At 37.4% G+C, this 22425-nt stretch overlaps 1 pseudogene; it reads left to right on the forward strand.

The window, feature by feature from the left end:
• The first annotated feature begins 9843 nt into the window (after positions 1–9843).
• LOC128578013 (cysteine-rich PDZ-binding protein-like) lies at positions 9844–11325 on the forward strand (annotated as a pseudogene).
• The last annotated feature ends 11100 nt before the right edge of the window (positions 11326–22425 follow it).

Raw genomic sequence — 22425 nt, forward strand, 5'->3', positions numbered from 1 at the left:
CTACAGCAAACCCACAGCCAATATCATATTGAATGGAGTTAAATTGGAATCATTTCCACTCAGATCAGGAACCAGACAAGGCTGCCCATTGTCTCCATTGCTTTTCAACATTGTAATGGAAGTTTTAGGCACCGCAATTAGGGAAGAAAAGGCGATCAAGGGTATCCATATAGGGTCAGAAGAGATCAAACTCTCGCTCTTTGCAGATGATATGATTGTGTATCTGGAAAACACTAGGGACTCTAGTACAAAACTCCTAGAAGTGATCAAGGAATACAGCAGCGTCTCAGGTTACAAAATCAACATTCATAAATCGGTAGCCTTTATATACACCAACAACAGTCAAATTGAAAAAGCAGTTAAGGACTCTATCCCATTCACAGTAGTGCCAAAGAAGATAAAATATTTGGGAATTTACCTAACAAAAGATGTGAAAGATCTCTATAAAGAGAACTATGAAACTCTAAGAAAAGAAATAGCTGAAAATGTTAACAAATGGAAAAACATACCATGCTCATGGCTGGGAAGAATCAACATTATCAAAATGTCCATACTACCCAAAGCAATATATAATTTCAACGCACCCCCTATTAAAGCTCTACTGTCATATTTTAAAGATCTTGAAAAAACATTACTTCGTTTTATATGGAATAAGAAAAAACCTCGAATAGCCAAGACATTACTCAGAAATAAAAACAAAACAGGAGGAATCACACTACCAGACCTCAGACTTTACTACAAATCGATAGTGATCAAAACAGCATGGTATTGGCACAAAAACAGAGAAGTAGATATCTGGAACAGAATAGAGAACCAAGAGATGAATCCAGCTACTTACCGCTATTCGATTTTTGACAAGCCAATTAAAAACATGCAGTAGGGAAAAGATTCCCTATTTAACAAATGGTGCTGGGTGAACTGGCTGGCAACCTGCAGAAGACTGAAATGGGACCCACACCTTTCACCATTAACTAAGATAGACTCTCATTGGATTAAAGATTTAAACTTAAAACATGAAACTATAAAAATACTAGAGGAGAATGCAGGGAAAACCCTTGAAGAAATTGGTCTGGGTGAGTATTTCATGAGGAGAACCCCCCGGGCAATTGAAGCAGCTTCAAAAATACACTACTGGGACTTGATGAAACTAAAAAGCTTCTGCACAGCTAAGAACACAGTGAGCAAAGCAAGCAGACAGCCCTCAGAATGGGAGAAGATATTTGCAGAGTATATCTCTGACAAAGGTTTAATAACCAGAATCCACAGAGAACTCAAACGCATCAGCAAGAAAAAAACAAGGGATCCCATCGCAGGCTGGGCAAGGGATTTGAAGAGAAACTTCTCTGAAGAAGACAGGCGCATGGCCTTCAGACATATGAAAAAATGCTCATCATCTTTAATCATCAGAGAAATGCAAATCAAAACTACTTTGAGATATCATCTAACTCCAATGAGACTAGCCTATATCACAAAATCTCAAGACCAGAGATGTTGGAGTGTATGCAGAGAAAAGGGAACACTTCTGCACTGCTGGTGGGAATGCAAATTAATACATTCCTTTTGGAAAGATATATGGAGAACACTCAGAGATCTAAAAATAGATCTGCCATTCAATCCTGTAATTCCTCTGCTGGGCATATACCCAGAAGACCAAAAATCACACCATAACAAAGATATTTGTACCAGAATGTTTATTGCAGCCCAATTCATAATAGCTAAGTCATGGAAAAAGCCCAAGTGCCCATCGATCCACGAATGGATTAATAAATTGTGGTATATGTATACCATGGAATACTATGCAGCCTTAAAGAAAGATGGAGACTTTACCTCTTTCATGTTTACATGGATGGAGCTGGAACATATTCTTCTTAGTAAAGTATCCCAAGAATGGAAGAAAAAATACCCAATGTACACAGCCCTACTATGAAACTAATTTGGGACTCTCACATGAAAGCTATAACCCAGCTAAAACTTAACAATAGGGGGAAGTGGGAAAGGGGGGGTGGGTAGAGGGAGGGGAATCGGTGGGATCACACCTGTGGTGCATATTACAGGGGTATTTGTGAAACTTGGTAAATGTAGAATGTAAATGTTTTGGCACAGTAACTGAGATAACGCCAGAAAGGCTATGTTAACCACTGTGATAAAAATGTGTCAAATGGTTTATGAAGTGAGTGTATGATGCCCCATAATCATATCATTGTATACCGTTATGATTTAATAAAAAAAAATTAAAAACAAAAAAACTGGTCTCACTCTATGCCCCTCAGTGCCAAGGTTGTAATCTGCTAAACATTGAAATCTCTGCATCTTAGTCCCTGCCTTTGGGCTTCTCAGACACTAGATTTTTGGCCCAAGGTCTCTCGGCCTGACCCTCATTCTGCAACCCTGAGGGCAGAGTCTGCAGGGGCAGTTCTCCCACAGTGACTGAGCATGCTCTGTGACCCTGAGGGCGTGGCCTGCAGGGGCAGTTCTCCCACAATGTATGCCCACACTCTGCAACTGTGAGGACAGAGCCTGCAGGGGAAGTTCTCCCATTATGGCTGCCCGGTGGCCGACAGCTGAATAATATTAGCTCTATTCCAGCTCAGCAGCTCAGTCCTGGCCCCTAGACAACACTTAAAGTCATCTGCACGCTCACCCAAGTTCATACAAGGTAGCTCAACAAAGTGCCCAAGTCAAAAAAAAAGAAAACAGCCCACAAGTACAGCCTTTCCTATTTGTAATCTCACTGTTGCTGTAGTTACAGCTGTGGGCGGCCTCCAACTGAACAAATGTGCCCTACCATTTGCCAGTTCTCTACTGCTTTTGTCTTCCTTGTGGGATCCAGAAGTCTCACTGCCTCCCTTTGTCCCCAAGGGGATGTTTCTGGGCAGTTCCCACTAGCCAGAGATGCCTGGAGTCTTCTCTCCCCAATCTCACCATGCCTAGTTGCAAGGAATCTGTCACTCATCCTCCATCTTGCTGCTCCCCCTCAGCTTTTTTTTTTTTTTTTTTAACAAATCAGCCAGTTCATGACTCTTTAGTGGGGAATTCAAGCCACTAACATTTATTGAGATAGTTGATAAGTGCAGTGGTATTCTAGTCATGTCATTTTTTTCATCTTATTTTGTGAAAGTCAATTGCTTAGTTTTATCTTTTGCTTCACTGTGTAAGCTAGGTTTTGTCCTTTAGTTTCTGGGTGCTTGATTTGCTGGTGGCCCATTGTGATGGTCAATGTGTAGAACAGGTAGAGGTATTTCCTGTAGAGCTTTTCTTGTTGTGGCAAACTTCCTTAATGTTCACATATCAGTAAAAAAAAAAAATTGATTTCTCTGTCAATTTTAAAGCTTAGCTTAGCAGGATATAGAATTCTGGGCAGAAAATTGTTTTGTTAAATAGATTAAAGGTAGATGACCATTGTCTTCTGGCTTGAAAAGTTTGATTAGAGAAGTCTGCAGTCACCCTGATATATTTTCCCAAGTAGGTCAATTAGCACTTAAACCTGTGGCTTGCAGAATCTTTTCTTTTGTTTTTGACTTTGGACAGGTTTATCGCAATGTGTCTTGGAGAAGCTTATTTGAGTGGAGACAACCTGGGACCTGAAATTCCTCTGAAAGGAGTGTGTCAGAATCTTTGGTGATATTTGGAAAATATTCATTTATAATATCCTCTAGTATGGCTTCAATTCATTGGTGGCATTCTTCTTTCCCCTCCTGGGATACCTATGATACCTATAACTCGTATGTTTGAAGGCTTCTTGAAGTCCTATAATTCAGTTAGTGGACAGTTTGCTTTCTTTCTCTTTTTTTCTGACTCTTTAACTGTCTGAGTTAGCTCAAGAACTGTATCCTCTACCTCTAAGATTCTTTATTCTGCATGATCAAGTATATTATTGATACTTTCTACTGCATCTTTAAGTTCCCTAATTTCTTCAATTCCTTATGCTCTGCTATATTCTTTCTATATTCTTCACAGCATTCATCTCTGACTTGATTCTATTTTTGGATTTCCTTTTGGTTATTTTCAACTTTTGCAGCAATTTCCTTCATTGTTTTATCATCCATATTTTAAATTCCCCTTCTGTCATTACTAACATTTCTTTGTAGGTAGAATCCTCTGCAGTAGCTACCACATGATCCCTTGCAGGGCAGGGGGTGCTCTGGTCTGGTTTTTCATGTTGTCAGGATTTTTCTGCTGTCTCTTCCTTATGAGTGTTTTCTTTTTGTCTGTTTCCTTTGCCTACTTTTTCCTTTCACTTCCTCTTGTTCTTTACTTACTGTGCTGCAGACCTAAGTTGTTGATGTATCCTTTTTGTACAGGACTAAAAATATGAGAAGATTGAAGTGCAAGAAAGGATAAAAGATGAAAAAAGAAAAGAAAAAGAACAGAAAGGGGGTGAGTAAAAGGGAAGACTGACAAAAGGAAGAGGGACACAGAAATAGAGATAACAGAGTAATAGAGGCGTACAGTAGGGTACTTTGACCCACACCTAAAAACCCTCAACCTCTGGAGGTGCTGTTTGGTGGTTTCCTAGATGTTTGCAGCTCTTTGCCAGCCTGAGCAGACACTGTATCCACTGTATCCCACCTCCATCAAATAGAGAATTAAAATGAAAATGCTGTAAATCAAACCAAAACAAACAAACAAAAATCCTTACAGGATAAAATTGAGGGTAAAAAAATAAAAAATAAAAAATAAAAAAAAAAATATATATATATATATATATATATATATATATATATATGACTTTCCCAACAATATATATCTTGTTGAATATTGCCTGGGCAACAGGTGTTCTCCTGGTATAACATGCTAATCACAATGCTGATACAGCTGTATAAGATGGAGACTGGAAGCCTCTACTGACTTCTTTGCCCTCAAACCCCACAGGATTAAGAGACTGGATTTCTCCTCAGTCCGCTTAATAGATACTTTTCCAAATTGTGACCCTGGGCTAAGCAAAGGCTTTCCCAGGAAAGCATGTGTCACTTGGATCTCTTCTAAAGTGGCTGCCCACTTATCAGGTGCACCAGAATCAGCCTCGCTGTATGCCCCTGTGGGCTGAGGCTGCAAGGCAGCTTGCCCACTGCCGAACAATAAATGCTTCACTCTTCTCCAACATCTCAGTCCTGGTGTCTAGGCACTTTGCAAAGTCACTTTCTCACTTGCCCAAGGCCTCCCAGCATGGGCCTCACTGTGGGAGCCTGGGGACCAAGCCTACAGGGCAGCTCTTTCACAATGGCTGTGTGCAGCCCACAGTCAAACAACGAAAGCTCTGTTCCAGCTCCACAACTCAGTTCTGGCCTCTAGGCACTACTCAAAGTCACTTGCTAATTTGCCCAAGGTATCCCAAGGTAACTCAACAAGCTTCCACAGTTGAGATTGGAGGAGTGAACTCTGCTTGGTCTGTGGTGTGAGAGGTAATCAGGTCTCTCTCCCGCTCACTAGGTTATGGTACCAGGACATCCCACCCCTCCTTATACTGAGACTTCATCACAGCAACAGTTGCTCCACACCAGGGTCCTGAGGACTTTCCCAACAACCCCATCAAAGCTAAATATTTCACTTGCCACTAGGAACCCTAAGTGCAGCTTTGCCCACTCAGGCACTGCCCAGCTTCATCATTCTCTGAGACACAGTGTGGGATCCAGACCCTTCAGCTTTCCATGGCCCAAATCATTGTCTGGGTCACCAAAACACTGCTCCTGATTAACAGAGTTTAGGCATAAAACCTATTATTACCCATTGCAGCTGGCTCTTGTCTGCAAGTGTCACTTACAGGTCATTCCACACAGCTCACACAAGTTCACAGTGCTTGGGAATGAGAAAAACTTCTTGCTACTTCTGCTACCACCATTCCCAATATCACCCTGGTTGCTCAAAAATTCATGAACAGGGTCACCTATTCAGTACACTACTACTATACTCAGCATTTAAAAAGCTCCCACACTAAGACTATTTATAATCAAGGAAATCATACAGAGTCCTTACCACTGAACGTACTCAGAAGCAAAGCCAATTGAACCTATCCAACACACATCATCAAGGAAAAAAACCCTTCCCCCAAAAAAACTAAATTAAAAAATAAAAAGCAATTGTTCTTCCAGATATGCAGAAATCAGCAAAAAGATACAGTGATAACAAAAAGATATGCTACCACAAAAAGCGATAGTAGTAGGTTTTATGCCTGACCTGTGTTAATCAGGGAACATGAAAAAAAAAAAAAAGTCTGTATTCAAAGCAATACAATAATTCTCTAGCAATGAATCCTAACCAAAAAGAAATCCTCAAAATGCCAGACAACAAATTCAAAATATTAATTTTAAAGAAGCTTAAGGAGATTCAAGATAAATCTGAAAACCAATACAAAGAAATCAGAAAAATAGTTTAGGAAATGAATGAGATATTTACAAAGGCTATAGATAACTTTTAAAAACCCCCAAAATTCTAGAAATAAAAAATTCACTGAAGGAATTACAAATTACACAATAAACCTTCAAAAATAAATGTGCCAAATCAGAATAAAGAATTTCAGAACTTGAAGACATCTCTTTTGAATTAATCCATTCAGGAGAATAAAGAAAAAGAATAAAATAGCCGGGCGTTGTGGCAGGCGCCTGTAGTCCCAGCTACTCGGGAGGCTGAGGCAAGAGAATCACTTAAGTCCAGGAGTTGGAGGTTGCTGTGAGCTGTGTGAGGCCACAGCACTCTACCGAGGGCCATAAAGTGAGACTCTGTCTCTACAAAAAAAAGAAAAAGAATAAAAAAGAATGAGTAAGGACTTCAAGATGTATGAGACTACATTAAGTGGCTAAACTTACAAATTATTAGTATTCTGGGGAAGGAAAAACAAATGAAAATTTTTTAAAACCTATTTATGGAAATAATTTATGAAAACATCACAAGTCTAGTAAAACATGTAGACATATAGATACAAGAGGGCCAATGATTGCCAGACAAATACATTAAAAAATGTACCATAGCATAGTCATCAGACTCTCTAAACGTGAAGGAAAGAATTTTAAAATCAACATAGAAAAATGCCGAATTACATGAAAAGGAAACTTCATGAGACTACAGTGGACTTCTCAGGAGAAACCTGATAAGCCAAAAATGAGAGTTATGGGATTTTTTTAAGTGCTAAATGGAAAAAAAAAGAAAAACTGCCTTCCAGGAATTTCATAGCCATCTATATTAAGCTTCATAAGTGAAGGGGAAATAAAGTGTTTCCCAGACAAGAAAATACTGAAGGAGGGTGGTACCTGTGGCTCAAAGGAGTAGGGCACTGGCCCCATATGCCAGAGGTGGCAGGTTCAAACCCAGCCCTGGTCAAAACTAAAAAAAAGAAAATACTGAAGGAATTACAAATGGCCCCATAAAAAACACTGAAGGAATCCTAAACATGGCAACAAACTGTTGATATTTTCCATCACAAACAATAAAGAAATATAAAACTCATAGGCCATATAAACAATTACACAAAGGTGGAAATGAAATGGCAACATGACAGAATTCCACCAAACCACATTGACAAACAGTAAGGGAAAAAGAAAGAAACACACACAAAAAAATTATAAACAACTAGAATAAAATTAACAATATAACGGAAACAAAACCTTACATATCAATATTAATCTTTAATGTAAATGGACTAAATGCTCCACTTAAAAGATATAGATCGACAGAATGGATTTAAAAACATGATATCATATATGCTGTCTACAAGAAACTCACCTTATCCTAAAGGCATATATAGACTGAAAACAAAGTCTCAGAAAAAGATATTTGACACAAGTGAAAACCAAAGAGATAAAACAGATGTTAAATCAAAAACAATTAAAATGTCAAAGTAGGTCATTACATAATGATAAAGGGATAAATTCAGCAAAAGAATGTAATGATACTAAATACAGGAAGCGATAGAACAAAACAATAATAGTACAGGATTTCAAGACCCCACTCACATCACTAGATGGATCACCAAAACTGAAAATAAACAAAGAAACATTGACTGTAAGTAGGACTTTAGACCAAATAGAACTAATAGACATTTATAGAACATTTTGCCTAACAACTGCAAAATATACATTCTTCTCATGCAATATACACCATATGTTAAGGCACAAAACAAGTCTCAATAATTTTTAAAATTTGAAATCTTATCCAGTATCTAATCAGAACATAGTAGAATACAACTAGAAATAAATACCAAGAGGAACTTCATACAAATACATGGTAATTAAATAACATACTCCCAAATGATCATTGGGTCAAAAAAGAAATTATGACAAAAATTTTAAAAATTGGGGGAAACAAATGAAAATGGAAGCAAAACTTATAAAAAACCTTTCTATGGAATATAAGTAAAGCACTGATAAGAGGGATGTTTTCAGCATTAAATGCCTACATCAAACAATTAGATCACAAATTAAACTAACATTGCACCTTAAGGAACTAGAAAAACCAGAACAAGCTAAACCAAATGTCAGCAAAAGAAAAGAAATAACAAATCAGAACTAAATGAAATGGAGACCCCCCCAAGGAAATACAAAGGACAAATTTTTATAAGTTTGTTCCCCAAACTACTAAACTAACCAAGAAGAGAGAAGATATAAGGAAACAAAGTCATAAATGAAAAAGGAGACTTTACAGTGGATACCAAAGAAATACAAAAGATCATCCAAGACTATTATGAATCCCTCTGTGCACACAAATTAGAAAATGTAGAGGATGTGAATAAATTCCAGGAAACATAAAACATCCCAAGATAGAACAAAGAAAGGAGACAAATTCTGAGTAGACCAGAAATTAGTAGCAACATTGAATCAGTAATAAAAAAAAAAAATTCTGAACAAATAAAATCCCAGAACCAGATGGAGTCATAGCCAAATTTTACCAAACATACAAAGAACCAATGACCATCCTCCTGAAACTGTTCCGATAAATCAAGAAGGAGAGAATCTCCCTCACTCATTCTATAAGGCCAGTATCACTTTGATACCAAAACTAAACAAGGACACAAAACAAAAATTAAAGAACAAATATTCTTTATGAGCACAGATGCAAAAATCCTCAAAAATACTAGAAAACAAAATCCAACAGCACCTCAAAAACATAATACACTATGATTAAGTGGTTTTTAATACCACGGATGCAATGATGGTTCAACTTATGTGAATCAATAAATGTGATATATCACATAAATAGAATTAAGGATAAAAACAATATGATCATCTCAATAGATACAAAAAAGTTGTGGCAAAATTCAGCATCACTTCATGACAAAAACTCCCAACAATATCTTCAAGTTCTTTCCCCACACTTCCTTTGAGGATTTTTATTGTTTCATGCCTTAGATTTAGATCTTTTATCCATCCTGAATCAAATTTTGTGAGTGAAGAAAGGTGGGGGTCCAGTTTCAGTCCTTTACATGTGGATAGCCATTTCTCCCACCACCATTTATTGAATAGGGATTCTTTCCCCCAGTGTATGTTCTTGTTCAGTTTATAAAAGATTAGGTGGCTATAAGACGTTTGTTTCATCTCATGGTTTTCTATTTGGTTCCAGATGTCTATGTCTCTATTTTTGTGCCAGTACTATGCTGTTTTGATCACTATGGCCTTGTAGTACAGTCTAAAGTTTGGAAGGCTGATGCCCCCAGCTATTTTTTTTATTTCTAAGAATTGCCTTAGCTATACAGATTTTTTTCTGGTTCCATACAAAATGAAGAATTATTTTTTCCAAGTCTTGGGAGTATGATGTTGGTATTTTAATGGGAACATTGATTTTTCCAAGCCATGAGCATGGTACGTTCTTCCATTTGTCCTGGGGAAAGACTTTATAAAAAAAGACTTCTGTGGCAATTGCAACAACAACAAAAATAAACAAATGGAACAAATTAAACTGAATACCTTCTGTACTGCTAAGGAGACAACAACCAAAGCAAATAGACAACCTACAAAATGGGAAATGGTATTTGTATATTATGAATCAGACAAAAGGTTGATAACTAGGATCTACATAGAACTCAAATTAATCAACATAAAAAGAGTCAACAATCCCTATATCACTGGGCAAGAGAAATGAATAGAACTTTCTCTAAAGAAGACAGACAAATGGCTAACAAGCATATGAAAAAATGATCATCGTGTGGTGTTGATGTTTTCAAGTGTTTGTTGCTTCTGCAGCTTGGGGAGAGATGACAAAAGAATGGTGTGGGAAAAAACGTGAAAAGAAACTTGGTTCTGTTATCATTCCAGATACATGGAAAGATGGAGCTAGGAATGCCACAGAAAGTGGTGGAAGAAAGCTGAATGAAAATAAAGCTTTGACTTCAAAAAAAGCAAGATTTGCTCCATACAGAAAAATAAGTTTTCCACTTGCAGAATTTGTAAAAGTTCTGTACACCAACCAGGGTCTCAGTCTTTCCAGGGCTGTGCCTACAAAATGGGTATCTGCTTGATGTGTGGAAAAAAGGTTTTAGATACTAAAAACTACAAACAAACATCTATCTAGACTTATTGATGAAGTTTCTGGCTTTCTATGTGAATTAACTTTTCTGCTTTGAATTTGCAAGGCATAAAATAGATGTTCAACTTACAAAATAACACTTTTTTATACAAAAAATTAAGTTTAAACCAGAATGATTGGTATTCATTCTTTCACTCTCAAGAAGTTCTGAGCAGCAACAATGTAACTAGTCTTCCACCTTAAGTGAGTATTTTCTTTACAAGCATTTTATTGAACTAGTATAAGTGGTAAATTTAATGAAAAACATTTCTCAATTCTGTATGCATTTTTATTTAACATCATTCATAAAATTCTTATATCCTCTTTCATATTTATAAATACTATAGAAGTGAGGAGATTACAGATATTTTACCTAAAACTTGGAATGCTGACTTGGAATTCTTCTCTCCTTCTATTACTGGTGGCATAGTTCTTAGAATCAATGGACTATTAATTAATTGCAGTTTCACAGAATGATTAAAGGTTTGAAGCCATTATTCCTGAATGGTTAATTTACAATTAGCCCAGAACCAAATCAAAGATAAGTTGGATTTGTGATTTTAAATTTTTTTCTTAAAACCAAAGTGCCAGTTCTTCTCATATATGAACAAAAGTACAAATGAATATACTGGATTTCAGAAAAACATACTATATTGCACATATTACTTTTAATTCAATTGTCATGAAAACCCAAAGAACAATGTCTGTCTGTAATTATGTGTAATGAAAATGAGTCCCCACTCTTTAAGAAAAGCTCTTTGAAGCTAAAACAAACTTTGTTTACCTACTTTCTTGCCTTCCAAAAAGAAATAAATAGAACATAGCAAAAAAATGGGGAAAAGTGCTCATGTTTTCATGTATCTTGCCCACAATGAAGTGGGATCACTTGTTCTTTTCTTATTAATGAGCTTGTGTTCTCTATGGACTCTGGTTACTAGACCATTGTCAGAAATATAACCTGAAAAAATCCTCTACCATTCTGAGGGCTGTCTACTTGCTTTACTTACTGTGTTCTTAGCAGTGCAGAAGCTTTTTAGTTTGATCAGATCCCTGTAATGTATTTTTTATATTGCTTCAGTTGCCCAGGGGTGTCCTCCTCATAAAGGAAGTCTGGAGAACCTCGTAACGTATTCTCCCAGGCCAAATTTTTCAAGTGTTTCTCCTGCACTCTCTCCAAGAATCACAACTATAACCCAGGATGAAGGAAGGGGGGTAATGGGAAGGGAAGGGGTGGCTTGATAGAGGGAGGGTTAATGGTTCTATACTATCAAGTATAGAACACAAATGTCTTAACACTGTGTGTAAGTAAATGAGGTGAAAGCTATGTTAATTAGTAGCATGTAAGCACTCCAATTTGTACAAATAATCAACACATTGAATCCCACAAAGGCATAAATGTATTCATGATCTATGTATATATGACTTAATAAAAGAAATGCTCATCATCTCTAATTATCAGAGAAAAGCAAATCAAAACCACCCTGAGATATCACCTAACCTTAATGAGAATGTCCCACATCACAAAATCTCAAACCTGCAGATGCTGGCATGAATGTGGACAGAAGAGAACACTTCTACATTGCTGGTGAGACTGCAAACTAATACAACTTTTTTGGAAGGAAGTCTGGAGAACCTTCAAAGAAATCAAACTAGACCTTCCATTTGATCCTGCAATCCCATTTTTGGGCATCTACCCAAATGAAAAAAATATCCTTTTATCATAAGGACACTTGCACTAGACTGTTTACTGCAGCTCAATTTACAATCACCAAAATGTGGTAATGGTCTAAATGTCCACCAAACCAGGAATCAATTAACAAGCTGTGGTATATGTATACCATGGCCATTAAAAAGATGGAGACTTTCCATCTTCTGTATTAATCTGGATGGAAGAGGAACACATTATTCTTAGTAAAGCATCACAAGAATGGAGAAGTAAGAATCCTATGTACTCAATTCTGATATGAAGACAATTGATGACCTACCCTGTTTTCCCGAAAATAAGACAGTGTCTTATTTTAAGGTGCGCTAGGTCTTATTTTCAGGGGACATCTTATCTTTCCTGTAAGTAGGTCTTATTTTTGGAGGATGTCTTATTTTCGGGGAAACAGGGTAGTACATGGTGGGAGGTGGGAAAAGGAGGGTGCAGGGAGAGGAAAGAAGGGAGGGGGTGAGTGGTCATGGGGTGTGACATACCTCTTGAGGACAGGACACAATTACAAGAGACACTTTACCTAACAAATTCAATCAATGTAACCTGGTTCTTTGTACCCTCAATGAATCCCCAACAATGAAAGTAATACTACTTGTATTTTCTCAAGTAGTATTAGGAGTGGTATTAGGATTTCAACATTATTTCTTACATTAAAAACTTTTATAAAGTATTTTCTATTATAATCATGTACAATCTAAGTAAAAATAAAAATTTATAATAAATAAAAAACTCTCAACAAACTGAGTATAGAAAGAACATACCTCAAAATAATAAAGCCCTCTATATAAGACAAATGCACATCCAACATCCTATTGAATGAAGAAAAGTCGAAAGCATTCCCACTAAAAGTGGAATGAGTCAAAGATGCTCATTTTCATCACTCCTAGTCAATACAGTACTATAAGTCCTAGTCAGAGCCATCAGGTGAGAGAAAGAAATAAAAGGCATTCAAATTAGAAAAGCAGAAGTCAAATTATCTCTGTTTTCTGAAGAGATGATCTCATAACTAGAAAACTAAAGATGCCACAAAAAAGCTCTTAGACAAATGAATTCAGTAAAGTTTAAGGATACAAAATCACTGTAGAAAAATCAGTAGCATTTCTATACAGCAGTAATGATCAAACAAAATCAAATCAAGATAGCAATCTTCTTTCCAATGGCTACAAAAAATACCTAGAAATATAGTTAACCAAGGATATGAAAGATCTCTACAAGGAAAACTACAGAATACTGATGAAACAAATAGCAGGTGACACAAACAAGTGGAAAAACATTACATACTCCTGGATCAGAATAACTAATATTATTAAAATGACCAGGCTGACCAAAACAATCTATAGATTCAGTGGAATCCATATCAAAATATCAATGTCACTTTTCACACAATTAGAAAATATACCACTAAAATTCACATGGAACTAAAAATGAGCCTAAATGGCCAAAGTAATCCTCCATAGGCATTACCTGTCTTAAAATTTACTGTATTTAATAATACAATAGTACAATAATAATCAAAACAGCATAGTACTTGTATAAAAACAGACATATATATCAGTAGACAAGAATAGAGCACCCAGAAATAAAGCCACATATTTAAAGGAACTAATCTTTTAAAAAGTCAACAAGAACATAAACTGGGTAAACTACATCCTTTTCAAGAAATGATGCTGGGAAAATTGGATTGCCATGTGTAGAAGAAGGAAAGTGGACCCCTGTCTGTTAATATACACAACAATCAACTCAAGATGGACTAAATGTAAGTAATGTAAGACCTGAAACTACAAAAAGACTAGTAGAAAACGTACAAAAAACTCTTTTGGATATTGGACTAAGCAAAGAATTCAGGACTCAAAACCACAGGCTTTTTGTTATATTATTTTATAACAAAGATAGACAAATGGCACTTAATTAAAAGTTAAAGTTTCTGCCCCCTCCCATAAATAATCAAGAGTTAACAGACAACTTGCAGAATGGGAAAAAATATTTGTAAACTATATATACAATATGGAAATGATACCCAGAATTGTCAAGGAACTTAGCAACTACAAAAAAAAAAAAAAATTCCATTAGGAATCAGGAGGAATCACACTACTAGACTTCAAACTATACTATAAATCGGTAGTGATCAAAACAGCCTGGTACTGGCACAAAAATAGAGAGGTAGATGTATGAAACAGAATTGAGAACCAAGAGATGAACCCAGACACTTATCATAATTTGATATTTGATAAGCCCATAAAAATATAGATTGGGGGAAAGATTCCTTATTTAACAAATGGTGCTGGGAGAACTGGCTAGTGACTTGTAGAAGACTGAAACTGGACCCACACCTTTCACCATTAATAAAAATTGACTCTCACTGGATAAAAGATTTAAACTTAGACATGGAACTATAAAAATTCTTGGAGAGAGTGCAGGGGAAACACTTGAAGAAATTGGCCTGGGAGAATACTTTATGAAGAAGACCCCCCAGGCAATTGAAGCAACAACAAAAATACATTACTGGGATCTGATCAAACTAAAAAGCTTCTGCACAGCCAAGAATACAGTAAGAAAAGCAAGCGGACAGCCCTCAGAGTGGGAGAGGATATTTTCTGGTTATGTCTCTGACAAAGGTTTGATAACCAAAATCCACAGAGAACTCAAATGTATTAGCAAGAAAAGAACAAGTGATCCCGTCTCAGTGTGGGCAAGGGACTTAAACAGAAGCTTGTCTGAAGAAGATAGGCTCATGGCCTGCAGACATATGAAAAAATGCTTATCATCTTTAATCATCAGAGAAATGCAAATCAAAACAACTTTGAGATATCATCTAACTCCAGTAAGAGTGGCTCACATAACCAAATCCCAAAATTACAGATGTTGGAATGGATGTGGAGAAAAGGGAACACTTCTGCACTGCTGGTGGGAGTGCAAGATAATATGTCCCTTTTAGAAATAAGTACGGAGAATACTCAAGGATCTAAAAGTAGACCCGGCATTTTATCCTGCAATTCCTCTACTAGGTGTATATCCAAAAGATCAAAAATCACTTTATAACAAAGATATTTGCACCAGATTGTTCCTTGCAGCTCGATTCATAATAGCCAAGTCATGGAAGAAGCCCAAGTGCCCATCGACCCATTAATAAATTTGAATATTATGGAGCATTAAAAAAGATGTAAACTTTACCTCTTTTACATTTACATGGATGGAGCTGGAACATATCCTACTTAGTAAAGTATCTCAAGAATGGAAGACAAAATATCCAATATACTTAGTACTATTATGAAACCAATTTATAGTCACTCACACTTTCATATGAAGACTAGATCACAACTATGGCCAAGGATGAAGGATGGACGAGAGGGGTATAGGAAGGGAGTGGGGAGGTCAGATCAATGGATGGTGAATGGTGGGAGTACACCTATGGTGCATATTGCAAGGGTACATGCCAGATCTATTAAGTGTAAGTGTCTTAACACAATAATTAAGTAAATGAGATGAGGTATATATTAACCAGGGCAATGTAAGTGTTCCTAATTGTATATGAAATCAGCACATTGTACCCCATAAAAGCATTAATGTATACATGAAAATAAAAAATAATTACTCACATGATTGAATAGTATGTAGTCATGAAAAAATAGAGTAAGAATACTACCTATATACAGAGATAAAACAATTATTAGAGTGCATAAACTGAAAAAACAAGGTCAGATTGGTCTATGTGCTAACTTTCGTGTGAAAATTAAGAAAATACATTTTAAAAAGTGGGAAAAGGAAGTGAATAGACTTTTTTCAAAAGAAGACATACAAATGGTCAATAAGCATAAGAAAAAATATTCAATATCACTAATCATCAGAGAAATGCAAATTAAAACCACAATGAGATATAATTTGTGCATATGTATAAACCAGAATGGCTATTGTTTAAAAGACAAAAAATAACTGTTGGCTAGGATGTGAATAAAAGGGAACACTTGTACACTGCTGTGGTGGGAATGTAAATTAGTGCAACATCTTTGGAAAGTGGTATGGATATTTCTCAGAGATCTCAGGGAAAGAAATCATTATACAAAAGAGATATCTGCTCTAGTACATTTACTATAGCACTGTTCACAATAGCTAAGATGAATTCAACATAAATGTCCATCAGGGGATAACTGGATAAACAAAAAGTGGTATAGTTGCAATAAAATATTGTTCAGCCACAAAAAAAAAGAATGAAGCCAAGTCAAACACTTCATATTCTCACTTATAAGTGGGAGCTAAATAATCTGTGTACATGGACAAACAGTGTACAATAATAGACAATGCAGACTCAGAAGGGTAAAGGGTAGAAAGGGGGTAAAGGCTGAGAAATTAGTTAATGGGTACAATGTATGTTGTTCAGGTGATGGATATGCTAAACTCCCTTACTTTACTACCATGTCATATATCTATGTAAAACAAGTACATTTATACTCCACAAATTTATACAAATAATAATTTTGAAAAGATCTGATACACAGGTGGGCTTTTGTCCTTCTTGCTATCACCATGTGGAGAAGCCATTGGACACTCTTAAGAGGACAGGGCTTTTCTAGCACTGAGCCTGCCACTGTCCCCAAATAATTTCCCAGGAAGCACTCCTGAGGAGAATAAAACCAATCTAAAGCCACAATACCTGACTTGCAACATTGGCTTAATAAAATAGAATGGCCAATAAGCTTTTGCTCTTTGTCAAGCACTGAATGATCTTACTAGTCTCTCATCATAAGAGTTCCAAGTAGACAAAGATAAGCAATGGCAGGAGCGGCGCCTGTAACTCAAGGAGTAGGGCGCCGGTCCCATATGCCAGAGGTGGCAGGTTCAAACCTAGCCCCGGCCAAAAACCACATAAAAAAAAAAAATAAGCAATGGCTGGTTTAGGAATCATAGAAAATTTATACAGGGAAATATTAATGTCTGAATATCATTTATCTCCAGGGTTTCAACATTCTGTCCTCCTCTCCCTGTCTTAAAATACTTCAAGACCTACCAAATTCTATCACCTCTAATAAAATTTCTTTCCCCCATCCTAAACTGTTATCACCTTCCACCATACTGCCATAACACTTTTTTCTGCCCCCTTATGATCCTCATAACTTTCTGACTCATATTATGCTCCGTTTCCATGTCCTAGTCTTCAGAGTCAGAGTGAATTCAAATTTAAGCCCCACTACTTTCTGAATGGTGTGTTCTTGGACAAATTTCTTAGTATCTCAGAGCCTCAATTTGTTCATCTGTGAAAGTATCATGGTGCTAATCTCCATCTCCTAAGTCTGTTCTATGGACCAAAAAAGCATATTTAAAAGGCTTTCCCCAACTTCCACTTTCAGATTCAATATCAATCCCACCATAACAATATGAAAAAACTGAATACCAATGACTTTTATTGGGTCTATCAGAAAATTGACATTGAAGAGCAAAGCAATAATCCAAAATCTGAAAAAAAAACAGGTAAATTCTGAGAATCACATCCATGGTCTAGAACAGAAGTTGATGGAGCCATAAACTGATATGAACACTTAAATTATAATTTTGACAAATTTCGAGAGGCTCAATGTGAATTAGTATAAGACTGGGAGCCATTGTATTTTGTTCATTTGTTTGTTCGTTTGATTTTGAGGGGTAGCACAATTTTGTGGAGTTTATTTTCAGTAATCCAATTACTTTATCCTGATGAAAATTCAGGAAAAATCCCTTTATAGCTTTGGCAGGAGGAGAAAAATAATTATCATTTTTCAATGGACCTAGAGGATTTTTCCATAACAAAAAACTATTTGCAAGGGGAAGAACTCAATCAAAGCCCTATTATATGTCTAGGAGGAAGGACATTTACCCAACCCCAGCCTTCTCAAGTCATCCTGTTTCACTCAAGGGGGTAAAAGGAAGCTAAAAAACACTTGTGAAAGTCACAACGAAGTGACCCACAAACCCACTAAAACATTGAAAATTAATCATAAGACTATAGAACACTTCCCCTTCTCTGTAAACCATACCAATAGGGCTCCAGTATAATAGTGGATTATAGAAGAAAAACAGCAAGATGCAGAGCCTATTTAAAGATTAGGTCTTAGAGGAATCAAAAGCCAATGAGAGAGCCAAAAACAAGGACACAAGAGTGATTTGAGATCTCTAGCACATACTGCTACAACAAACATTAAACACAGCCCAACTTCTAACCAGAGAAACATAACACACCAGACAAAAAGCCCATTTACCTAAGTTGCTACTATCTGATACATCATGTCCAACTTCTAACAAAATATTAGAAGGTATGCTAACAAAAGACAGCAAAAAATGTTTTTTTTATTCATTCATTCATTTCAATACTAAAACTGATATTGAGTGATTACTCAATTCTTAAAGAGTTATAGTGAAAAAGAAACATGAGTTTTAGGGTCACAGGGACCTGCTAGCTACCAGCTATGTGATCTTGTGCAAATTACTTATTTTTTTCTTGTTCAAATTTAATTATAATTTAATTTGTTGCAAATTATTTAGAGAGATCAAGTATCAGAACAAGATTCGGATGTTACATAATTTTAGAGTTGTTAGGCAGGAAATCTAAAATAATCATCATTGATATATAAAAGGCTGTAATGAGCAGAGGCAAGATGGCTGACTGGAGCTAGCTTTCCAGAGAGGCTCCCATCCAGAAGAAGAGTTAAAGGACAGGAGTTTAGCAAGTAAGCTGATGGTTTGGAGCTGAGGCAAGAGAGAAGGTTGAAGAACGCACATCAACCCTGCTGACGCGAGCTGCGACCCCAAGGAAACAAACAATAGGTACAAAATCCATCACAAAGTGGATGGGAGTCCCCTCCCCCATGAGAACAGCTCACAATATACTCTATACAAACAAGTGAGCAGAGTTCATATCCCCTCCTATTTTATCCCATGGGAGAGACCCTCTAAAAACCAGAATTCATTCTCTGGAGAGGACTTACGAATGTGCCATGGCACTCTCCCACCAGGCATAAAACTGTATAAAACTGTGTCTATTCTCTACCTGCAATACTGAACTCCCAGCCCTCCCCTCCACTCTCACCCCGAGGTCTGGAAGTCTGTCCCCCATGGAGTCCAGATTCTTGGGCATTTTCTCAAGAGATGTGGACAGGGCATTGGCAGTTGCTGGTGTGTTCTGATTCTGTGGCACACGAGTAAGGAGAGAAGACGGTCAACTGAGAGGGAACAATATGGGAGAGGGAGAGGCGGTAACCCATGGCACAGGGCGGCAGTGGCAGAAACAATAGGTCTCACACCCCTGGGGATATTTTGGAGAGACACTTCCCGACTCTCTGGCAACCAGAGGAAGCCAGGCATCTTCTATAGTGGCAACCACTGGCAGAACAGATCTGGGATGGAAATGCAGGCCTCATGACTAAAGGGTATGCCTGAGGCAGTACCTGCCAGGGTGAAGTGTGGGAACTGGAATATGTGGGCACAGAGATGGCATACTATCAGGGTGGAGCTGAGCCAGCACTCCTTTAGTGAACCTAAGATGCACCTGGCCATCAGGGTATCATAGCTGAGACAAAGGCAGGTGGGAAGAGGCAGAAACTGAAAGCTGAGTGTGAGCTCTAGCCACACCCATCCCAACACAGACTGTAGCCGAGACAGACATATCAGCTCCAGGCAGTGGCACAGAATGGGGCTGACTCACAGTTTCTATGAACTCAAACAGCATCTGATCCACAGGGGAATATATCCAGGACAGAAACAAATTCTGCGAGTTGTTCTGTTCTGTCAGCAACATCAATCAGTGAAGGGGCTGGAACTGAGTGAAACCCCCCAGCCTCCATTAAAACACTCGAGGTTGTCAGGCATCAGCTCCCCCTGCTGGATAGTAGCAGAGAACATTGGCCTGGCCAAGGAGACATAGATCTCTCTGTGACTCAGGCAGGTGCAAACCTCCAGAGCATCTGCTTATTGGAGGGAGCTGGGGCACAGCCCTGATGGGGTACCAGTGACTGGGTGTGACAGAGGTGCAAGGTGGGGAAGGAGAGAATCAACATTCCAAGACTAATTCATTTGCTGACTCACAAGGCATCTGAGCCACAGGGGAATATAGACGGGTTATGACATTATGGAGCACCAGAGCTAGCCATACTCCAGCTGCCAACAGACCCCTGCTATCTAGTTACCGGGGACCTTTTGAATTCTCCCATCTGAGACTGGCCTGACAGGAACAATTGATTTGGGCCAATCACCTGAGGACTATCCAAAGTGGTACCCTGGGTATATGGTTGTGGGAAGGTCTGATTTTTGTTTTCCAGTTGTTGCCCGGTGGGGGAAGTGTGACTTAATTGCTGGTAGTTCTCCACAGCTGAGACTTCAACACAGAGTAACTTATTCACTAGTGTAGGACAGAGACCAGCTAAAAACAAGACAGGGCCACTTAGCCCCACCACACCAAGCATGTACCCAGTTTCTCAGGCCGTACCACTGTACAGGTCCTTGGCAAAGCTCCATGGTAAAAGGTACAGACACCAGTCCCAGCTTTGGGGCAAAGGGCTAGTTAATCACTACTCCTGGAGCCCCCAACCAAATTTCACCTTGTCTGCTCATCTAGCCAAATGGTCTAAAATAATCATGGGGTGGAATAAGTGGAAAAACTCCACTAACATGAATAACCAGAGTAGATCAACTCCCCCAAGGAATGATAAGGTGGACACACCTGAAGATCTCATTCATAAAAAGATGGCTGAGATGTCACAAATCGAATTCAGAATTTGGATTGCAAATAAGATTAATAGAATGGAGGTAAAGTTGGAATTAGAAATTCAAGAAGCATATCAAAAGTTGTCTCAAGAAATCAATGAATTTAAAGACAAAATCACCAAAGATTTTGACACATTGAGACAAGAATTTGCAGCACTCAAACATCTGAGGAGTACTATAGAATACCTCAGTAACAGAATGGAGCAGGCAGAAGAAAGGATTTCTCACATTGAAGAAAAAGCTTTTGAACACTCCCAAACACTCAAAGAGGAAGAGAAGTGGAGAGCAAAATGGATCATTCTCTCACAGAGCTCAGGGATAATTCAAAGAAAACTAATATTTGCCTTATAGGAATTCCTGAAGGTGATGAGGTGGCTTTGAAAGGCACAGAGGCTCTTCTTCATAAGCTAATGAAGGAGAACTTGCCATACATGCCAAGAGATTCTGAAATTCAGATAGCAGACAGTTTCAGAACCCCAGCATGACTCAACCCAAATAAGACTTCTCCTAGGCACATTATAATTAACTTTGCCATTGTTAAAATGAAGGAGAAAATTCTGCAGACATAAGAAAACCATAACCTACAAGGGGAAAAATATTAAAATAACTGCAGATCTCTCTGCTGAAACCTTTCAAGCTAGAAGAGAATGGTCATCGACATTTAATCTCCTTAAAAAAAATAACTGTCAACCCAGGATCCTGTATCCAGCTAAATTGAGTTTCATCTATGATGGAGAAATTAAATACTTTAATGACATGCACATGTTGAAGAAATTTGCAATAACTAAACCATCACTCGAGGATATTCTCAGTTCTATCCTCCATAATGTACAGCACAATCCTCCACCACCAAAGTAAATTAACTTAGAAACTTTTGATGAAATTTCAACTTCCATAGTGGTGAAAGGATTAAAAATGTTCACTGGACTTTTGAAAAACTCAATACCCAAAATAATATCTGGCTTATCAATACTCTCAATTAATGTGAATGGCTTAAATTGTCCTCTAAAGAGGCACAGGTTGGCTAAATGTATACAAAAACTCAGGCCTGATATCTGCTGCATACAAGAATCTCATCTCAGCTTAACAGATAAATATAGACTCAGGGTGAAGGGATGATCATCTATATTTCAGGAAAATGAAAATCAGAAAAAAATCAGGTGTTGCAAATTATTCACAGATACAATAGGCTTTGAACCAAAAAAAGTAAGGAAAGATAAGGATGGTCACTTCATCTTTGTTAAGGGTAACACTCAACATGATGAGATTTCAATTATTAATATTTATGCACCCAACCAGAATGCACCTAAATTTATAAGAGAGATTCTAACAGACATGAGCAACTTGATTTCCTCCAACTCCACAATAGTCAGAGATTTTAACACTCCTTTGGCAGTGTTGGATAGATTCTCCAAAAAGAAGCTAAGCAAAGAAATTTTATCCTTAAACTTAACCATTCAATAATTGGATTTAACAGACATCTACAGAATATT

Source organism: Nycticebus coucang, chromosome X, assembly GCF_027406575.1.
Source record: "Nycticebus coucang isolate mNycCou1 chromosome X, mNycCou1.pri, whole genome shotgun sequence".
NCBI lineage: Eukaryota > Metazoa > Chordata > Mammalia > Primates > Lorisidae > Nycticebus > Nycticebus coucang.